The 22559-nt window shown below is 33.3% G+C and overlaps 1 long non-coding RNA gene across 4 annotated transcripts; it reads right to left on the bottom strand.

The window, feature by feature from the left end:
* Positions 1–90: 90 nt before the first annotated feature.
* On the bottom strand, positions 91–21771 carry LOC120258453. Of its 4 annotated transcripts, none has more exons than XR_005536003.1 (8): positions 21586–21771; positions 16096–16131; positions 15838–15989; positions 13959–14255; positions 12885–13078; positions 10425–10539; positions 282–358; positions 91–138 (listed from the first exon to the last, which is right to left on the bottom strand). It is a non-coding gene; the product is annotated as an uncharacterized LOC120258453 (long non-coding RNA). The 4 variants fall into 4 exon arrangements; XR_005536004.1 differs by having other exon boundaries at positions 92–138; positions 12885–13068; positions 15817–15989; XR_005536001.1 differs by having other exon boundaries at positions 96–138; positions 12885–13068.
* Between the last annotated feature and the right edge of the window lie 788 nt (positions 21772–22559).

The raw sequence follows: 22559 nt of genomic DNA, 5'->3' as shown, positions 1-22559 counted from the left end.
CACTGCTGACAGCCCACTTGTTTGGTTCAGCCACAAAGTATGATGACGTGGTGAGGTCCGCATTGTCCATTTCATAGAGAACTCCATCAGAAGCCTTTAGGTTCTGATTGCCACCACATTTTATTGCAAAAGAATAATCTGTAAAGACAACAGAGAACTCCTAAGAATAGAACTCTATCCCCATTCTTGCCTGATTGATATATGAATATATATATATATATATTTCTTTTTAAAGCTGCTATCCAGAGAAATTGACAAAAACACACTTGAGTAAAATTTACCATGCATCTTACGGATGGGGGAACCTTGATTGCATGGTACATCTTGTTGAAGCCAATTTAAGCCTTGTGGAAGAGTGCTGCTCATCCAGAAAACAATCACAAAATTTGTCAGGATATAGTACTGTTGTCAGGATAATAAATTGTTGATCACCTGATATTGAAATTATTATCTATCACAAAGTTATTGGCCACCAAGTTTCTGCCATAAGCAGAGCAGATAAAAAATTTATAAGTCAAAGCAGAATGCTTTCTATCAAAATCACCAAACAGTATAGCAACTTAAATTCATTATTTAAGATGCAAAACAATAAGCATGAGCAAGGAACCTCAAAAATCAGCAATCAATATCTGCTGAAGTCTCAGAGAATAAATTGGATTAATTTTTTATTAGTATTTTATTTTTTACTTTATGGCTTTGTTTCCAAATTCCAAGACATTAAGAAGATCATTAAAGAGACATTCCATTATTTGAGCATAGAGATGTAGATTTTGCTGGCTAGCCCAAGAAGGAAAGCTTCCTGAAAATTGATAGTAGGATAAATCCCTGCATGGAAAGAGAAATAATCTGCACTGAGAGATCTAAGTAATTAAAGAAAGAGAAATCTATGACAATTAAGCATCAAACAGCTCCAAGCTGAGCTTGATTAAAATCCATTCAAGTGCAAACAACTAATTAATGTTATAAAAAAATAGCAGGATCTCATAAATCATGAACACAGTTGAAGTAAGCCACTAACTAAATGGATAAAATAAGCATACATGTTGAGAAGAGATGAGCTCTTTTGAGCAGGCAGGCTACTGGACAGGCTATTATTCCCAAGAAATCTGCTTAAGACATGCGAAAATCCATTCAATTAAAGAGACATCTTGGACACATTCATCAACTACAATGTGAGCATGGTGAGAAAATGAAAATAATCCATCTTACAAGTGACTAAGAGATGTCAAATTGAATAGAGAGCTCGGTAACAGCCCTGTTAAATTGTTTAAGCTCAAATCCCTACAGCACAAGTCAGGAAAAACTCATTATGCTCAAGCTCTACAGGTAAATGACAAGATTTTCAATACACCGAGTTATAGGAAGTGGTCCCTATTGGAGTCTTGTATGCCGTCCTATGAGTCCAGAGTGTGTCATCCAAACTTTCCGACCAATCCCACTTGCCTTGTTCCATAGACTTTGTCAAGATTCTCTTAAGCTCTCTATTCGTGACTTCTACTTGTCCACTCGTTTGCGGGTGGTAAGGAGTGGCAAGACGATGATGCACTCCATAGTGCTTCAATACTTTTGCAAGTTGTGTGTTGCAAAAACGGTCCCTCGATCACTAATGGTATTTCTTGGGGTCCCAAATCAAGTAAACCACCTCTTCAGGAATTTTACCACGGTTCTAGCATCATTAGTTGGGAAAGCTTGGTAACATAAATATTCATCCCAAGCTTATAATTCCATCATCAGCATACAAACAAGCACCAACCATTAATAGCAAAATGTTATAGCAATAATCTTAAGCTTAATATTCATCCCAAGAATCTATATGTTAATGTAATAATCCCTTCTAGTAATCAATCATTAAATTATAGCAAAAACCTTCAGGACAATCATGTGTCATATAACAGACAAACATCTATTACAAGCAAGGATGTAAGAGATTCATAGTCACATATGAAAATACAAAATCGATATGGCTGCAATAACATCAAAGTAACAAACTAAAATCTTATATCAACCAAATAAATAGAAAATGCAACAAAGCACACATAAGCTGATGTTACAAGTATTTGATAAGACATTCTGTGCAAAATCAAAATTTATGAGGAGTTTAGTGTAGAAAATCCTACAAAAGCCCCTTAATAGTGCTACTAATTTTAACTCTTTCTAGTTTCACCCCTCACTCAAGGCTTGCCACCCGTCACCACCATCTTTGTCCTATATTCATTGATTTGTGACTAAATTTCAACTTCTTACCAACAGTAATCATCATATGCCACAGAAACTCATTGCATAATCACCGTTTCATCAAAGAATTGCCTCCAATCATTAGATTATCAGCTCATACCTGAAGATAAAGGGCTGCAGAGATGACAAAAGAGAGCAAGATCTAGAGAAGCTCGACTAGCGACTCCCCCTCCCAAGTCTTAAGTCATAAACTTCTCTTGATCCAATACACCTGCATCACTCGTATTCTCACCAAGAACACCCAAGTTTTGGCGCCATTTAGGGTTCCAACGATCAACGCTCCCGCACAATGGAAAACCCGAGAAAGAGAAGTAGAATACTACCGCGATATGCAATGAGGGTATTATCAGCTACTGACTGACCATCAGCGGATTGGATCTGCTTAATAATATCGGATCTAAAAAAATAATCATGATCCATGAAATTTACCATCATTAGCTTTATTTGTTATGCATTAGCATTAGTATTACTATTATGATTAATTATTTGGGATTTATATAATTATATATATATATATATATCATCCACAGGAGGTTAATGGATCGGATTTGTTAGAACACTATCAGATCTAAAACATCATCCCTTAACAAAATCAGACCTTAATTTTCACTTATCAACCTGTGGATGGTAAATTATTGAGCATCCACTAGCCATTAGCGGATTAGATTTGCGTAATAATACATCATATCTAATAAATCATCAAGTAAAATCTAATTAAAAAATACTTAACATAAACCAGTAAATTTACGTAGGTTGTTAGCAGATCGAATCCGCAACTGACCACTAGTGTATCGGATGTTCAAGAGCGGTATCGGATCTTAAAAATCATTACGATATGGTTCACCGGCTGTTAGCGGATCAGATCTTAAAGAACACTGTCGGGTTTCTGAGTGCCCCCTCGTCCTAAAACAATTGGAGCTTCAAAGATTAAATTAGGAAATACAGTGTTTGGAATTTAAAAAATAGTTGCGCACCCAACCAGAAATAAAAAAAACATCAAACATGAGAAATTGACATGCATTTATGTGATCTTGTCTATACTTTTGACTGGAAACTAAAGAGGCACTTGACTATAATATAGGCTTTGGTCTCTTATTTCTTTTTTTTGTTAAGTGTTAAACATGGTTAATATGTGCATCCCTTCGGTTCTTGTGAGAATTTATAAGTCTTGGTTTTTTAGTTCATATACTACAAGTCTATAAATAGAGAACTACTGAAAGAAAAAAAGCAATGAATATTTTTGTTTGCACAACAGTAAGTGCACGGTTTTGCCAAGTGGTAAATAAGTATCGATCCCACGAGGACCAAGTATGATTACCAACCTATTGCAACAAGGGGTTATCTAGACAATGAAAAAAAGGGTGGGAATTGGGAACAACAAGAAGCAGGGAATAAAACACAATCAAGGCTGCAGAAACACAGGGTTGTAGACTACACTTCAAGTTAAAATAGACTTAGGTTTGGGAACCCACCACAAGGTGTAATATGAATAATGTGTTGGATCTAGACTAGATGTGGATAGATCTCTTGAAAGGCATTAATCCTAAGCTACTTGTCACTCTCTTTCAAGAGATAACAAATTAGGTCTTGGTAGGGCCATCTCCCACTTTCGTGGTAGATAAGCCCTTTCAAAACCTGAATAAGCACGGTGATTAAGCAAAAGACCCTCAAGAATTACCTTTCAGTAAGTTCAGGGTGATTAATGAGGTTCCAAGACCCAGGTTACCATTTCAGTTAACCTAGATCTCTAAGGTAGGCAAGTAATGCTTTCACAATTACAAGCTGTGTACTCAAATTAGAAATCAACTCAAGAAATCTACCTTTAAGCATAAAAGATCCATACAAAATGTATCAACACATCACACAAATACTACCTTGGGTTAATCCCAAACCTAAGAAGAGTTCTACACACACATTGTCTCAGTTACAAAGTGAAAATAGGAAGAACAAGAGTATGCCAGACACAGCACAACAGGGCTTAGAAGACTCCCTATATTGGCTACAAGGATCCGATCTTCAGTCTCCCAGCCCTTCTCTTCTTCTTCTTCAGCCTTCAAAATCTCCTTTCTTTCTTTTTCCAGCCGCCAGCTCCTTGGTCCCTACTTTCTTCTTGACCTAAAGCCCATTTTCTGGTCCTTTTATAGCCAAAGATCGAAGTTGGGCTCCAGTCACTTTACAGACCACAAGTACTTCTCACAGACCACAAATAGGTTGTGTTTCTTCCCAGTCTCCAGGGTTTCTCAACTAATTCTTGCTTTCTGAAATCAAAACAACTAGAGAGAGTAGTTTGTACAAAAAGAGAGGGGAAATCACTATGAAAACTAGGAAAAATGCATGATATTTAGCTAAATGCATGAGATAACAATGAAATTTGTAAGTGCAACAATTTTCTAGAAAATCATCTTCTTTTTCTGGTTTTATATGATGCAAACCAAGCCTAGGTCTAATGCCTATGAATTTTAAAAGTGATTTCTAAAGCCTTGCTAGTGTGACGCTATGAACCTATCTTCAACTTAAATCCACTTCTTTCCGGCCTGCTGTCCCACATCACTTTCACATTAAAAACGAAAAAACAAACAAACAAACAAAAACAAAAACAAAAACAAAATCATTCAAGCAAGACAAACATATACAACTAACTAGATGGAAAATTTCGCTGAATTTTCCGAAATATCTGGGAATTTTTGTAAATGAGTATGGGCATTTTGATCAATAAAAAAAAATAATGGTACCCAAAACCTCCCCAACCCTCCAAATTGGAGGGGTGCAGAATAACAGAAAAATGGATGTTTTAAAACTTCCATCAGCCCCTCTCAACCCTTACCTTCCCCTAAAACCCTCTACCCAAGCATGGGTTTTTAAAAACCCTTCCCTTACCTTACCTCTAAATACCTCCATCCAAGCAAGCCCTAAGGTCACCATATTAGGCAGCTGACAGTCAACAATTAAATTTGTCACAATCCAAAAAACATGAATCTTGACCAAAAGGCATGTACACAAAATAGAAAAAGGAAGACCTTGTTAAATATGGTGAAACTAAATAACATGGATATACAATAGAGGAAAAATTTAGTTTTCTTAGTAAAGAAAGAAATATAACCATAATAGTGTGTTGGCATGGTTTGTGACCATGATGATTGAAATGAAGAAGGTTTGAGATGGAATAATGGGTTATAGGATGGATTTCTACAAAATGATCCTCGTATCTAATGTGTTTGCCTTATTATGAATTTAGCTAAAGGACACGTATCCAGCTAAATTGAGAATAACTTCTTCATTCGAACCACCGTTGGTTACTGCTCACTAGTCTTTAGGTATAAGCATTTAGTCATACACCATAGTAATGGCATTTCAAATTAAAATAAAAAGTAAAAAAAAACAGGTCATTAAAAGTTGAATCCAAGTCAGAAAAGCATTATCAATGCTTAAAAGGACACAACAATGAACCAAACTAGCAAACCTTTGAATTGGAAAGTTGATGCATGGTAGAAATCTACTAAAACTTAAAACCCTAGGTAGGAATTGTTCGGTAAGCTGTTGATGTTTGACACCACCAAGATAAATTGCAAAGCTTAACTTAGTTGCTTGTATTGTTGATTAAAAAAAAGGTTAAATTCTCTGTTCAGTCTTTGTTTATTCCACCTGGATTTGGGTTTTGATTCATCCTTAAAGACTTGTTTAGTTTATCAATTTCCTAACAAAAACGAGAAGAATCTAACTTTTCAAGTAATCGACAATGGGCTGCCGCTGCACCACCTGAGGGTAGCCTACGCTGATCTTCTTTCCTTATGCCGTTGTTCTTTCTTGCTGCTCGTGTAACTAATCGAATGATTTAAGACACTAGTTTGTCATTCTTTTGCACCTCTCGACCCCCGTATTGCGTCAATGATGACTGATTCGTCATCCTCATTGACAACTACTTCTTGTGATAACTCCATGGGAAGACCATCATCATAAGCAAGACTTCTCAAATACAGGGTACCTAGATCAAGCTTGACGATACCACAAGAGGATTAATCTACAAGCTAACTCAATAACTCCTTTACTTAAATTGATTACTTAGGTAGATTATTCATGTCGAGTATCCCATCTATATATGGATCACAAGTTAATTAGCATGACGACTAAATTATTGAATTATGTAGTTAGATTATTCATGTCTAGTATCACATCCATATACAGGTCACAATTTGATTAGCACGACAACTAAATTATTGAATCTTCTAACAGATCATAGGAAATATGGCTGGTTTTACATATTCACTTATGGTCAAGGAACAAAGATTAAGTTATCTAAATATCTAAGTAGTCCTCAATTAATAATCTAATAAAACAACTCTTGTACTTAAAAAGATTACATAGTTAATTTATTCCACACGCAGTATTGCATCTCTATATGAAGCACAAGCTAATTAGCATGATGATTGAATTATTAAATCATACAGTACAAAATACAAATGAAATATGGCTGGTTGTACACATTAGGTTGTGGTCAAGAACAAAGATTAAATTGTGTCAATCTTCAAGTAGTCATTAGTTAACAATTGAAAAGCATTACAACCATAAAACATAAATCTCCATGTTAAACAAATGTTGCAGTAGAGATTATACAATCAACATTTAACCTGCAACAATAAGTAGAAACTATCATGATGATGTGTAAAGTCAAATGAGCACACCTCGAACCCCAAACAATGGAGAAGACCAATTATGCTCATTGCTACCTATGTGGTGGATGTATCAATTTCAACATTTAACTGGCAAGCTATTGTGAATATACACATAAAAAAGAAGTAGCATTCCCAGCATTTGTTTATCAAGCTATCATTTTGGTGTCATATGTCATTTACAAAATCTTCATGACATGAGAATTCAATTAACAATCACAAGCATCCTCTAAAAAAAAAACGCAAGTACCATAATCATTTTAAATGTATATGCATACATGTTTGTCACTGGGCACCACCATAGTCCAATACTTATAATTCATATTGAAGTATGAAACACCTATCTTGGGAAGGCAAAGATCAATACAAGAGCTTTGCTAGAAAAGAGAAAGCATCTTTATTTTGATATAGCCTATAGGAGAAATTTTTTTAAGTGACTTGTGTGAAAACCTTGTCAGTGAAACCCCACATTCACAATCATTGATAACATTAATCTTCAAATATCCATTCTTGTTTATTCTTAAATCAATAAAAAGGCATTTGCGTTGTAATACATTAAAACCCCTAATAAAAAGTTATTTTTTATGCAAGTTTTTATCAATAATATAATTATTATCTATATACATATATTTAAATATATTAGATTTCAACGCTATTTGATTAAAAACATTTTCGTTTAATCAAAATGACTCACTGATCACAGCTTTTTAAGGAAACATTTTTGTTTTTTGAATTAGGGTTATGGGTTTGGGGTTTGGGGTTTTTTAGGGTTTAGGGGTTTTATGGTTTTAAGGTTTGGGTTTTGGGTTTTAGGGTTTGGCTTTGGGTTTTGGGTTTAGGGTTTTTTTAAATCCCTTATTATTTCATATTTCTCATTTGTAAGGCTATTGTATAGTGAGGGTATCAAATATTATTTTGTCTTATTATTTCTTCGCAACATAATCTTTCTTTAATGGATTTCGTTGTTTGTTACTTATCCTTAATTCTCAGTGCCATTCATCTAGTTTTCTTCATAGAAATTCTATTGTACCTCCTAATGTATCAATTCTATCTTCAATATATAGGGTCTTCATTAAATAGTTTTGATCCCCATGGTTCGGATATTTGTTATAAAACATATTCAAATATACTGATTTATTAGGATCTCCTCCTGAATAAAATTGATAATAATAAATTATGTACCGATGTATTCTTCTATTTTGCACGTCACATAATGTTAAGTTTATTAATAGATATACATCTTTGTTTTATCTTTTGTTTTTTGTCTTGATTTTGATTACAAATTTCTCCGAAGAATTGTCTTCTAATGCATTTTCAAAATTATCTATTGCTCTTGGAATTGTTAAAACTGTTGGACTATTCTTAATTTCTTCGTTCTCAATAAGTGAACTTCCTTCCCATGAATCTGTATTTTAGATGGCCAGGAATTGCCCAAAAAACCCCAATAGGAAGCACTATATTGGCACCATATAACAGATACATATAGAAGAGCCACCATTGCTACCCACATATATTGGATAAAGGACCATATATTATCCAATATGCTGCTAATATGGAATTATTATGGTACCAATATTCTAATGTAATATATATTAGCAACATATTATCATCACATGGTGCTATGCCATAGCTATGTTTAGCTAATATGGACCATATTAGCACCAATGGTCCCTAAATAATATGCCAATATGGTGATAATATAATGGTGCCGATATTATGCATATATCCAGGCGCAAATAGATACTAGGTACATATTAATATTGGTGATAATATAATGGTGCCAATATTATGCATATATTCACGTGCAAATAGATACTATGTACATATTATAGCTATTATGGTCATATAGTCACCAACGTAGGATCATATATCCCATATTGGTCCCATCTTAAGGGTTGTATTAAATAATGGTGCCATATTGTTATATTAATAGCTATGACTTATTTTATGGTCCATATTGGCACCATCATATGGTACCATATGGGCTCTATATGGGCTTAGTGGCTCAACCCCTATCTATATATAAACCCATTACACTTCTATCAGACAACCGATGTGGTACTATATTTCCAACAACTTAAAGTATGACACCATATATTATACCATATACCATATTATACGCCATATTATGGACCATATGGTGCATAGCCATATTGGACCATAATAGTAATATCGCAACTGCTAGTATATGGTCCATAAATATGGCACTATAGGGCTATATTATCCTCATATATGATGCCAATATTCTAATATACGGTGGCATATGATGATAATGTATATGGTGCTAATATGGTCCATATAGGCCATAGGCTAACATACTCCATAGCGCATATATGCTAATAGCATATAGTGCCATAATATGCATATATACAAGGATAATATGCATATAGTCCATATGGTCCATACTATCATATACTAACATGCTATACTAATATGGTGCCCAATATTAGGATATGATCCATAGCAAATATGCCATGGCATAATTAATAATATATTGCCACCATATTACATTATCCATAGTCACCATTACTAATGCATGATCCATAGCTAATATGTCATGTCATAACTAATAATATATTGGCACCATATTACATTATACATATGGCGCTATAGGCGTATATTGGCACCATATCGGTGACTGTGAACCATATGATTATCCAAATTATGCTGATTTGGCAAAATATGGTCTCAATATTATGGTTATCCCAATATGCTATGGACCATATGCCAATAGTCACCATATTGCCAATATAATTATCCCAAATATTTATGAACTGTATGCTAATACTCACCATATTGCAAATATGATTATCCCAATATTGGGATAATATAATGGTGATACGGTTATCCAATATTTCCATATTTGTCATGTGCATAGTCAAATCACCACATTAATGGCGATCCCTATATGGGGCCGATACGCTCCGCATCTTGCCCCAATATGGTTTTCCAGTCGCAGATGCACTTAAGATATCCGTGCTAATGAAGCAATATTCTCTATAAGCATTCTATTTGTTGGGATTTGTATAGGCTTAATCATATATGAAAGAACTTTGAATAAGGAATTGAACATTGATGAACAACTTTATGGCAGTTTACTCAACAAAGAACACTCTGAAAACCTTTCATCCGAGGACCTCAAACCAATCACCAAAAGCTGATATGGATGGCCTGACCACAAAATACCACTAATGAATTCAAGCACACATTATTTCTCATAACAAACAATACAATTAACCATTGACATCAGAACATGACCTATGAGTCATATATCACTTCCCACAAATCTAATACCCTTTTTAACCACCATCAGTCCAGTTTTACTCATCCTTAAAAAGCAAACAAATACAATGATCAGAATAACAAAATAATCCATAGAAATGAAAACACTAAATCTTCGATTTGTTATTCACGCATTACTTAGTTAATAAAGATAGATGATTGACAGAGATTGATAGACAACTAGATAACAAGTCACCATCAAGCAAGCTGAAATTGGTTAAAGATATCTAGCCACAATACCTTCCCGAAAGCCCTCGTTGGCGTTGCATCTCTTCGCAGCTCCTGAAAACCATCTCCAACACGCCGCCCATGATTCCCCAATGCAGCTCCCGAGCGTGCACTCTGATTACGGCAGCTACAAGCCCCAAAGCACGGCGAGAGAGAAATGACAAAGAAATGAAAAAGTAGGGAGATCAGGGAAAGGAATCTATAAGGATTTTTTTTCGTATAGCTTGTTTATTACTAATAAAGTGAATTTATATAAATTATAAGGTTTGATAAACCTGTATGGTTCAATCATATCTGAATAATGCTTAATTTTAAAAAAAAAAACTAATTTAAACGATGCAGTTTCAGTAATGTCACCCTAAATTTATATAAATAACTTTATTTTACACTATCCATAAGTTAAAACTAGATACTCTGGTGGAATTTTTTTAATTTTAGAAAAATATTTATTTTCTTAAGAATTTATATGAAAATTTCCTTGTAAAAAAGACTAAATTTTTATACAACTAGTGATTCAAAGTAGCTTCATCTCAATTAAGAATGAAACATAACATAGAAATAAATTAATAAGAAAAAAAATATCAAACTTAAAATGCCACAAAAACAAGCACAAAATCATCATGGGCAACAAATGGTTTGAGGGCCTAGGGCTTGGGGGTTTGCAGTTTAGGGTTTCAAGGTTTAGGATTCAAGGTTCTCCAAGGGGCAATTTGGGGAAAAGCTCGGATGTACCAGAAGACTCTGCAACCTTAGGAAAAAGCATAAAGATGGAGTTTACCATTCCTTAGAGGAATTCAAGGTTTGTCCGCCTTTTCTCATGATTCTAATCTTCTTCCTTGAAATTATATGAATTCATACACAAACAGAAATAAAAAGTTAAATCCTTATTCTAAAACCCATGAATGCAGAGTGATATTTTAACTGTGTTTCTTATTTTTCAAGCACTTTTAATGGTAATTTCCTGATTTTAAGAATTATATATTTTTTCTTTTAATTAAAATTTTAACATTGTGTTAAAATCCTTGTTCTAAGTTGTATCCATTTAGGGTTTAGGGGTTCAAGGGTTTATGATTTTAGGGTTTGGGGTCTAATAAGTACTAATTCGTCCACAACAAACTTCGAATTTTACACACACACACTCCAATAAAATGTAGTTCTTCGAAAGAAAAAAAAATCTAAAATCTATATCTCTTTGTTACATTTTTGAGTTCATAGAGTACAAATAATGCTCAACTTAGATGACAAGATTAATAGATAGAACTTCTAAAATTTTCAATCATAAACCTAAGTTCAAAATTCCCTTTTGTATAAGTCACACAAAGAATCGATAAAAGACCTATTAGTCATGCATAGCCCCCAACTTCTAATGGATCTATGGACCATATTATGGTTATTATGAAAATATATGAGTCCAAAAATAAACTATTTCTCATTTTTCAAGGATCGATTAATAAAGTTAGAAACAAAGCAAGAGTTCAAAATCATTAGCAAAATTCTTAAGGCATAAAAACAATAAGGTTATCTTAATTAAAAAAAAAAAAATCAAAGGCCGCAAATTCCACCATATAATGGCAACATTGAAACCTTAACAGGAAGATATTGAAGTGTTCCTATGGATGGGGGAATCTAGGGCTGCTAACAAGGGAAAATGAGGCCAAATTCGGTGAGGGAAGGTGGTGACTATTGCAGCCAATGGTGAAGCTCCTGGTGACTGAGAATGGCTTGGGGTAGTATTAGAGACTTATAAGGTGAATTCACTGAATTATGATTCAAATGGGTTCATGAATCAAAAAAGTTGGGGTCAATCAATCATTGAACATGTTGTAGCAACATAAAAATATGCTAAATCAACTTGATGGTGATTCTGTTCTAATTACAGGTTAGGCCACAATCAAAGCTAGTCAACTGCTAGCCTGCTTGGAAAAGGTAGCAAGCGAGCCTAAGCAACCCATCTTTTACAACCGGATGAATCATATCAGAAGAACAATGGAGGGACTTTTGAGCAGTGTTTGATGAATCATTAAATAAACAAGCCTAAAGACATACATTTGAGCAAGAATTACAATACTTGTTTTGGTTTACTAAAATATCATTTTTCCTTTTGTTGCATAATGTACGTAGCATGAACATATGTTAGAGAGCATCATGTCATAGATATAGCATCACTGAATAATTAACTCCAGCTGTAAAGGAACACTCCATGGAACTGGATATTACTTCCAATCAAGCACATGAGACCTACATATAGCAAATTGGCATAAAACAATATAGGTTTTACACAAAAATAAATAAATCCTAAATCTTCATCAATTTTTGTAAACTTTGCCCAATAGATCTAGATAAGCATGCTAAGTAGGAAATGAAAGAAGACAGCAGCATGGCCCACAAATCAAAGTAGAAAAATAAGGAAAATCAAGGAATGGAATAGAAAGGCTAAGGCACTGAATATTGAATTACTGAGATGAATCATACCATTCGATTGCCCTAGCGGGGTTTGAAGATAACAGATTTAGGAGTCCACGAACTTTCATTAATTCTTCTGGGATTATTCCAATTTGTCTCCCTTCCTCGATTATTGAACCCCACCATCTCCTTCCCCATTCGGATACAAGGCTCTTCAATATTTGTCCCTGTCTCACTTGATTCTTGGAGTTTTCTGCAGTTGACTTTCAGATGATATAACTCAACATACAAAGTTCTTCAAAAGGCATGCAGTAATAAAATATATAAAACATGAGCTACAGGGGCTAAGTTAGAACCCTTGCAATCAACAAACATAATCAAAGTTATAGGTGCTCCAAACCCTGAAAACAAAAGCAAGATCTAATGCCTGTTTTATACAACCCTTCTTGACAGAATGGATAATCATAATCCATGCATGTTAAATCAAGATTGGTTGAGCCAACAAACCCTACAAACAGGAACAATGTCTAGTACCCCTTTGCTATACACCTTGAGAGAATGGATCAAGGCTGTAATCAAGATCTAGATATACAAACAAAACCCTAATCAAGAATAGGAACGCATACCATAGAAACACTAATAATCAATACAATGGATCATGACTTATAGAGTTTTACACAAATTAGTACGAGAAAGATGATTAACATAGGAAACAAAACCATTCGTCCAACTGACATTAGTGACAAAACGGTCAAGAAGAGCCCATCTGCGGGAAAAGAGGTTTTGACCGTTACACCAAGTAAAGACAGAACTAGTAAACCCTAAATCGAGAAGTTGATTTTGAGAGATAAACTGAGGGAAATTCCAAGATTTAGAGGAATAGTTTTGAAATACACCACCTTTGTGTTCTGTGCCAGAGATAATGGCACTAAAGTCTCCGGCTAAGAGCCAAGGGAAGTTAAGCCAAGGAAAAACCAATAAAGAATTCTAGAGAAAATTTTGGTCAAAAATACATTGAGTTATAAACGATAGTAAAAATCCAAGAGAACGAAACAAAAGAAATAACAAGGTGGAGAGTGGTTTTGACACCCATAATAGGAGTGACAAAGCCAATATTTATGTTCCAGAGAATGATGATACCACCTGAGAGACTTAACGCCTGGGTTGGAAGCCCATTCCCATTTCTTTCGGAAAATTTTGCAAAAGTTGAGTCGTAGAAGCGTCAGCTTTGGTTTCTACCAAGCAGATGAGGTGAGGGTTTAATCTAGTCGCAAAGTCTTTGATGCGGTTGACTGTGTGAGGATTTGAGGCCACCCTGCAGTTCCAACATAAGATTTTGAGCGGAGATGTGATAAATAAAAGAAAGAGAAAGAAAAACAGAGGTTACGGGTTAAGAGAATCCATTCCTTTTTTGACTTGCTCTTGTATTTACTAGATTCCCTGCAAGAAAGAGCTTCAAGATTCACATCTCACATTTTGACAAAGCATTAGCAGAACAACTGTGAAGGCTAGCTGCAATAAACAAGTCTAAAGGCCAAATTACATGAATAGAGAATTTTTATTGCATTTCATGGTGCAACAGCCTCCTATTTTGTCAAAGTATCATCATTAAAATAGAATATGGCAGAAATCCACAGTTTAGAAGCAATTTCACAGGGCTAATACACACACGCTAAGGCAAGCAATCATAAAGATGACATAACTTAAGAAAAGTATTGGCATACATGACCTTTGTATCAGCAAAGCAGCTTCAAAACATGGTGGTCAAGGCAAAGTAAAGACCAGATCAAAAATACATTACTATGGTGAACAAAAGAGAAAGATGAAAAAGCAATTTCATCTTAAGCCCCTTGTTTCCAAAAGCATTAGTTCATTATTGAGACCCAAAACGAGGATAACTTAGATAGTACTTGTAACAAGTAATTATTCATCTTCTACTGATATAACCATTCGAGTCAACCTAGTGTATCCATAAAATAAAACAAAACTTTTTCATAAACACAAACTGAAGCAGCAGATCCCAGTTCCACTGCAAAAACTAACACTTAAAATGGAGTAAAAAAGAACACAAGTATTCAATTGATTGGTTCCCCTTTTACAAACACTAAAACAAGTACTTATAAAGATTTAGACTAAGGACAAAATAGTAAGTGAAACTAATATAATCACAAAATACTAGAAAAATAAATAAAATGAAATAATAAATAAGACTAAGATAATTATAAAATGGAAAAAAAAAATTGCTTTGAAAGTTTAAATTTAAAGTCCTTAAATCATTTAGAGATTTGTTTGACCACGGTTCATCACAATTAGTTGGAAGTTTAAACAAATAGGAGTCTAATTCAAATTGGCTTATCAACTTATTCCTAATTGTTACAATCATAATTATTGACATCCATAGAGTGCCTTATTTATAAGCAAGAAAAACTTAAGATTATTAACCAAGTAGAAATTTTATTTTTATTTTTTACATGTCAAAATTAAACAAAAAACAACCACAGAGAGAGAAAGAGCCTACCAATAAGATACAGTTAGTGTTTTTATTCTTGAATACATGACAAATCAATACCATGTTTAGGAACACGAAAGTAGAATCTGCAAGAAGTTATTTGATAGAATCTTCAAGTATTCATTCAAAGTAAAATCAATATCAGCATGAAAATAGAGACTGTGCCTGGGGATTAGTAGAGCAACTAGAACTTAGGAATCTATAATACTACAAATATATACATATGCAATAATTCACCCACAAACTAAACTTGGATCAAGTGAAGTTCATGAGATCAAAGAATATGACAACTGTAAACTATAAAGTTAAAATGAAAAAGAGACCGTACAGACCAAAAAAAAACCCACACTTATCAAAGGATACGAACTCCAAAGCCCTAAAGGAAAAAATAAAAATTAAAAAAATTAATAAATAACAAGAAACAGAAGAAATAACTTAAACCTCCTTTAACAAACCATGGCAGTAGTATACACGAGGTCCTTGGAAACATACAAATATGGAATGAGTCAATACCACTATCATTCATGCTTGAAGTACTATCAACTCATGAATAGTGGTTGATCCATAGTTTCCGTCATCTACTTCAACCAGTCTTTGGAAGAAGTTGTCGAAATACACTCCCCAGATCTTTTGGTTTTGATAGAATCAGCAATTGGATGCAAAACCTAATCCAAGAAGGAAAGCAGAGACAGGAAATAAAAGTGAACGACATAGAAAAAGTATGAGGGCTAGGTGTAAGTGAAAGTTTCTTAAATGTTGAATATGACTCACTCAAATGGATTGTTTCATATAATTGGTAGATTTCACCTACACAATATGTGAACACAAGAAAAAACTCAAATCAATTGGCAAGAGTTCAACAAAACATGTCTTGTTCAAAAACATAAAAATCTGAACAATGTTGTTTATGTAATTAAGCAACATACTCAGTAGAAATATAAGAACAGACGAAGCATAATTAACAAAAATATTACTACATAAGTAAAATCTTGAAAATGGAACCAAAATATGAACATCATAAAGGTTTTGAGATAGGGCAAAAAATTCTAAAGAACAATGAAGAAGATATCAACATATGGGATCATAAGAAATCCAAAAAAAAAAAAAAAAAAAAAAAGTTCCTGCTCGTGCATGATAAGGCCACAGGTTAATCATGTGCATCAAGAGTAGTTCCACTCATGCCACATAGAAGTCAAAATAAGTTTACCAGGAATACCTGCCATTTTCCCCAATAATAACCATGCGTAAGGTGTGCAATTATTATTATTATTATTATTATTATTATTATTATTATTATTATTATAAACTACAACTTTGTTAAACCAAAAATAAGCAATACAAATAAGAGAACCAAAACACAGTACAACTAACATAATAGAACAAAGAGATGAGAAAGGAAGATGTGAAAGGCAAACAGAAAGAAAGACATCCATATGAGTGGACAGACAGAGCTAAAGGAAAAACACAACAAATAAACAGGAGAGACAGCCTGGAATTAGTGGTCACATAAATTCAAAACCTGGAGTTACAGTCAGCATTCTCACCTGAAAGCAACATCTTGGCTTTGTGAATCACAAGGTTTAGTATATTAATCGTCTTGAGAATGTAATTCCCTTCAAATATCTAAGAACCAACTAGAAATCTAAGACAACAATTGTGAAACAAAAATAACATCTTATCTAAATACAACACCAAGGAGAAACTCCCAGTTGCACTATATTATATTGAGGAAGGCTATCATAGCTAGGTCTAGTTTTTCTCAAACAAAATGCATAATGGGTAATCCATCTATAATGAACCAATAAAAAGCATATGCATAATTCTGATCAAACATGATTTGTCAAGATGACAGGACATTCTGAAATTGAAGATTACAGATGATAATACATAATACAACAAACTTGAACCAAAATCTTGTAATTTGAGACTTTAAATAAAGTATGTAATGTGTACAAAAAGAATATGTACCTTCAATTAGAATAATAGAGATATCAAGCTGAACATATATGTATGAGCATGTGAGCACACAGTAGAAGGAACTCGATATTGCCGCAACATGTAATTTAAAACAAGAAATTCATGCATGTCTAATGTGATCCTAGATTAAAGAAACATAAATGAGCATTAGAATAAACTATCCTTTTATTTCAATACATGGATATATAGGAAAAGTAACTTTAAGGCCACAACAGAAATTATCATATGACTAGTTAATAATAGAACCATATTCTCCTAAATATTTAGCAATAGGTGAGAAAAAGTTAATAGCAATTACTGAAGCTCAACCAAAGAACATATTCAAGACTTTTCAAGTATTTAGCTGTTTACAACACACACACACACACAAAAGGGTTACTCATGAAAGATGCAAGGAAATGACAACAATGGCTTCCTACGTTCATGTCAAAGAAAAAAAAGGGAATAATAAATATTGAAACAACAAGAACTTATAATTGATAAAGAAAAACACAAGTACTTGCAATTACATCACCATCTAAAAAGAACATAGAAAAAGGTTGAACAATATTATAAGTACAACTATATCATCATACAAAAGCATACAAATTTGACCAACATGGCATGTAAAAAACTCTACAATTTAAAAAAATAAAAGAAAATTGACTAAAAATTCAATAAATATTTAGGTAACTCAATTAGCATATGAACCGGTTCTTAACATACTATGTAATATGAAGCCAAAGGAAACAGGATCATTGGTTTTCAAAACTCGAGGATTAAACTAGATCATAACACAATTTAAAAATCAGCCTTGATTAAATGGCATAATATAAACTAGTAGCCGATCATGCATGTAAGTAAAACCAGTTAAACTTAAACCACATTTGATCACAAAGTATGCTACTGGCAACAATGAATTTTCTGAAACAATAGCATTAAGAGTCAAAACAAAAACAACAAATACTAAAGTTTACCTATCTATTCAGGCAAAATTAGCCTCTTCGATCGTTCTTACAGGTTTGCAAACATTTTAGAGGATACATTTTACTCCACAAGATGATCCATCAATAATCCAATAAAATAACTCTTGTACTTAAAAAGATTAAGTAGTTCATTGATTCCACATGTTGTATTGCATCTATATATGGAGTACAATCTAATTAGCATGATGATTGAATTATTGAATCTTATAGTGCAAAAAACACATGCAATATGGATAGTTGTACACATTAAGTTGTGGTCAAGAACAAGGATTAAATTATGTCATTAGTTAATAATTGCAAAACATTACAACCATAATCTCTATATTAAACCAATATTGTTGTGGAGATTATACAATTAACATTTAAGCTGCAACTATAAGCAGAAACTGTCATGAGGATGCATAGAAAATGTCATGAGGATGTGAAAAATTAAATGAGCAACCCTCACTAAAATGACTATATGTGAAAAAACAAACCCAATTCTTTTTCAATAAAAGATCAAACCTTAAACCAAGAAAAACCAAAAACAAGAACATCGTTCATTTAAGAAATAAATCACGTATCACATTACTAAATATCATAACATTTTCATATCCGCCCAAAGAACTAAGCCAAAGAAATAAAACATTAAAAAACAAGCAATAGAAGTCTAGCATCTAAGACAAGTATAACCATAAAACCCAACCCCCAAATCCTATAATCTTTAAAATAGTAAATCCATCAAGTCAGGCTGAACCAATCCCTAAACTAGAATAACCTTAAGACCCATGGCTGAAACCCTATTCCCTAAGCCGGCATAAACTAAAAACCAAACATCACTTTAAACCAACATAAACTTAAAAACTCAATTTTTGAAAAGGGAGGAAATCAAGCCCTCCGAAATCTTCACTTGCACATGCATAAACCTGAAACCCCCACTAGTAAAACCTTAAAAATTTGAAGATACATTCCAACTTGGTGAAAAAGAAGAAATCAATGGCAACACTAAGATTCCTTACACCTCCTCAATGAATAGAGAGGATAGAGGATTTAAATGCAAAACTGAAATGGCTGCTTCTTCTTTGAGATTTTCCTCTCCATTCATCTAAGCTTTCTCTATCCATCACTCTCTTAAAAAGGAGTGGGTTACACATAAGAGGGGCAATAGTCAAATTATGATTAGGGATCTTAAATTTTTTTTTAAGTTGGGATTTTTTTTTTTTAGACACACTTGCTTTATGTAGGCTATTAAGAATCATTAAATAACAGGATCTAAATTACACTTATAGTTTCAAACATTGCTAGGAAAAAGGGATCCTTCTGATTTTCATTAGAGATCTTTTGTTTTTAAAAGTCTCTTTCACAGTAATATAATGTATTTGTAATATTAATGACATTTAATATTTACAAGACAACTATTAAGCTGATGCTAATATGACAAAAACATTTCAATCTTTGTGAGAAGACGAGAAATTTAATGGAAAATAAACAAATTAACTTAAAATTCATTAAAAAAATTGAATTTTTGGTGAAGTTTCAATGATATAGATAAATCAAAGATGGAATCAAATCTCTTAGCCGAGATGATGAACAATGAGAATATTAGATATCAAAGTCACTGCCAAGTAAAACTTAAGCTATGAAAGAACTAAATTACCAAAACCATTATATATCAAAATTCTTATCTTTCAAAAGTAAGATGGAAATAACAGTCAAAACAAATCACCTATCTATACCCTAAAGCCCAAGTATTTGAAGAAAATTAAAGTTCAGTGTGATAAAAAGAAACATAATAAAGAAAAATTACATTTTATTGCAAAAACTGTATGCGCTAGAAGCAGTCTAATTTGATCATTAATAAAAGATTGACTATAAAGAAAATTATCAGCCTTCTTGAGCTAAATTTCAGAACTCAAACATAAATCATGAAAACTAAAGAAACATTAAAATTCCATGAAACACCACTTAGCTCAAATACCAAGTCTCACGGTGCACAAGATATACTGATGGTTTATGTTCAATATTCAATAAGGTTTTAAGAACCTAAAATAATATTACAAATTTATTTTGTTCAGATTACACAAATTGGAATCCAATGAGACCCAAAATCATCTCACACTGGAAATTAGAATATCTAGAACAAATATATTAAAATTCAATATGTTGGTTTGGGTGACAATTATCAACAAAGCAATTGTGCATACATGTTCTAAATCTTGAAGAAAGATATTTGTTACAAACAAGACAAAAAATATGGTGCAAACACAAGGAAAAAAAGCACACCATGAAGAAAAACCATTTAAACATACCACAATTAAGGCCATATATGGAAAATACAAACTATTTAACTAAATTAACAAATAAGAAGTTCAAGCATTTGGTAATATTTTAAACAATCATAGCTACTTGTAGGAACAAGAACTTCATCTTCCGAAGTATAATCTTAGACACATGTTCCAAGCATATTTCCTTATATAGATTTCTGATAACGACTTGGAGACTAGAAAAAGTTTGAATTTTGAGTTGGTGGTAAGCAATTCATTTAAGAGCTATCAAAGAAAGACTTAAGAGCATGAAATACAGCCTTTATGTGAGGTAGAATTTCATGAACCCCTCACCCTATATGATGAACAAAGTAGATAGAAAGATATCATCAAGCTATTATTCATAATAAACAATGGATAATAAGTGAACACAACTCATCTATATTAGTAATCAAGTCTTAGACAATAGACTGCACCTAATCTCTTGCTTGGACTCCATCTCCCCTACGGCTTCTAGCGCAGAATCCTTTTTCTCTCCCAAAGTTTTGTACACAAATTCACAGCACCTTCTAAATAAAACACAATCTAATACTCCATTGCTATATTTCTCAATAAATGGATCAAGTGTCAGATCTAAATCCAGACATAAGAACAGAAACCTTAATGTACAACCACAACCCTACAAACAAAAACCGATCTCATACCAACAGAGGCCATGGAACTCAGCTTAGGCTCAATTCCGTGATAATATGGATTAAAGATTCTGATCTCGATCTAGGCATGAGAACAAAAAGGCGAATAGAGAAGAGAGAGAGAAAAGACACTGAGGAGATACAAGGGTTAATGTCGAACCCTAAGAAAAACACACATAATTCATAGGTTAAATCACAATCAAACCATAAAAAACAAGAACCAATCAACTATGGAACCAAAATCGGAATATAAAACCCCTGCCTACGAGATCTTTCTTGAAACCAATGGATCAAAACGCAGATCCAGATGCATGAATTCAAGCAAGAACCCTAAATCAAGAAAACAAAGGCTATCCGGGAATCAAATAAGTTCTTGTTACTCACTCGTAAAGGTTGGTGAACTGATGCTCATCATCGCCGCCCCGATCTCCACAATCCACAAGAGCGTGAGCCTTCCTCGTCGCATTGATGATGCCCGTTTGAAGATGAGGAGGTGGTGACGCCTTTCTCGAACAGAAGAGGTAACGGCGAGCAAATGAGAGAAGGAAGGAGAGAGAGAGAGAGAGGAGAAACGAGAAGATAATTAGGGTTTTTATATTATTATATGCATAAATAGACATCAAAATACAAAATAATAATAACAATAATAATAATTAATTTTCAAAAATCCTTTTAACTTAGGTTTTTATTAAAACAATGGTAATTTAGTTAGCTTAGTTTTAGTCAAATTTTTAAATCACACAAAAAAAAATTTTGTTTTCAATTAAAATGTTACCATGATTAAAACATAATGTGTTAAAACTTTAGCAGGATCACCGAAGACATTATGTTTCAAGTTTCATGTGCTTAAACTTCAATTAAAATTTTACGAATATTGGAGAAGCTCTTGCTATTCAATCAACATCGTAATAGAAACTAGAATAGCAACAAATTTCACATGAGAAAATTTTCTTTTCTCTTCAAATTTCTAATTTTCCTTTATTATTTTAAATATTAGGTTTTGAGGGTTTTAATTTTTTGAGTTTAGGGGTTTTTCAGGGTTTTAGGGTTCAAGGATCGGGGTTGGAGGTTAGGTTTCAGGTTTCAAGGTTCAAGGTTCAGGGCTTAGGGTATAATTCAAAATAGTAAGCTTCATTTCACATAAAAAGAATGATATATATACATACATTCCAATTATCATAGAGATTAAAACACAGGCATTATTTAAGGAAATGATCAATGTCAGTTCTAGTACCCATAATAGAGAAGCAGAGTAGGACTAACTTCTAGACATACCTTAGATGCATAACACACTAGGTCACCATGCCACAGTATAAAACACCATAAAATATGTTTGTTGTTAGCAAGAAGTCTGAATG

Source organism: Dioscorea cayenensis, chromosome 4, assembly GCF_009730915.1.
Source record: "Dioscorea cayenensis subsp. rotundata cultivar TDr96_F1 chromosome 4, TDr96_F1_v2_PseudoChromosome.rev07_lg8_w22 25.fasta, whole genome shotgun sequence".
In the NCBI taxonomy this organism is placed as follows: domain Eukaryota; kingdom Viridiplantae; phylum Streptophyta; class Magnoliopsida; order Dioscoreales; family Dioscoreaceae; genus Dioscorea; species Dioscorea cayenensis.
Note: the sequence above shows the minus strand (reverse complement) of the source record. Positions and strands in the feature narration are given on the sequence as shown.